Genomic DNA, 1,443 nt, shown 5'->3' with positions numbered 1-1,443 from the left:
TTTTGACAGAACTGAAAATGTAAAGGAGCTGTGAATATGGGGGAGGGGGGCGGAGAAGATCTCTGTAAGATGCGGTCTTGCAAGGTTCAGGTCCAGCCAGTTGAAGGGGAGTTCAGGATTTCTTTGCAGCTCTCACATGTGCTACTTCTGTACTTGCTCTGGTTTTGAGTGTTCAGAGGGTCAAAAAGAGTATCCTGAAAGCTGCTGTGCATCAAGAACTGCTGTCTGTGCTTGAGAAACAGAAGTATCTGAACATCAGGTGCAACTAGGGGGTCAAATACACTGCCACAGTTTAGCCCCAGTTCAGCTCTCTGGCTGCATGCTCAGTGGGAAACCTTTTCAGGTTTTCTTTATAGGATGAAGGTCAACGTGTTTCTTACAGTGAGTACTCCAGGTTGTTGTAGCACAGGGGGAGAGCAGGGCATGTTTGTGCATAGCTCTACCCTCTGGTTTTCGTTACTTAATTTTTTTCCTCCTTCCCCAGCCTTTTCATTACGAAGATGCTTTGAAGAAACCTAACTGGGGGTTTGTCTCAATAAGCAGAGGGTTATGTGTCCCTCCTCTTTTTGAGAACTTTTGGATCCTTGTGCAAGTTTCAGGGAGGGCAGAGGGAACCTGGTTCTCCCTGGTGAGGGCTTTCTGCTCCCACTTGGGGTTTTCCAACTCTTCACGGGAAGAGTGGCTTTCGGGCACTTCACCAAGTAGAAAATGAGGCAAGTAAGAAAGTGTCTAGGGCACCGATATGGTGCTCTCACTGAAATGTGCTTTTGGAAGTACCCAAGATCAATTTTGAGCCTGGTTTTGAGGTAATAGGGTAGGAATATAGTTTCTAAGATGCTAAATTAATGCTGCTCCTCTTCTGTTTGGAGTACAGCAGGACACTGAAGGCAGCAGAGCTAAGCAGTAAACCACTAAAAGTAGTGCCAACCTCTGGACAATATTGAAAAGGAATTGTAAAGGAAAGACATTATCAACTCTTCAGTATTCCTTAGAAGTTTGCTGTTAGGAGGCAGGGGAGGGTGGTAGGAGTGCTAGTATTACAGGAGGTCCAAACCAACTGTAGCAGTCGCACATGAATGTAATGATGATGTTCAATTTTCACTACAGGCTACAAACACAATCCCAAGGAAGTCATTAGGACCAGTGAAGAATAAATTAATCTATACTGTGTATGTCACAGTAGTCCATACACTAAAATTTGACTGTCTTTGGCTTATTGCTGCTTACAGAAATACTGTTGTCTTATTCTTTGGTTTTATTTTTCTCCCTAAAGTTAGGGAGTAGCTTTAGAAGTATTTTGAGATCTTGCTGATGGTGTTCCTGGAAAAGGAAGCTCTGGGGGAAGTACCAGTGAGTTTACTTTTACCTTCAGAAAAGTAGTCAATTTTGTTCAGTGCCCAGTGTGCAGAATATGGAAGCTGAAATATGACATCAGAGGTACAA

Source organism: Pezoporus occidentalis, unplaced genomic scaffold, assembly GCF_034315485.1.
Source record: "Pezoporus occidentalis ecotype Australia unplaced genomic scaffold, CSIRO_AGI_Poc_V1 ctg4, whole genome shotgun sequence".
Taxonomy (NCBI): domain Eukaryota; kingdom Metazoa; phylum Chordata; class Aves; order Psittaciformes; family Psittacidae; genus Pezoporus; species Pezoporus occidentalis.
Note: the sequence above shows the minus strand (reverse complement) of the source record.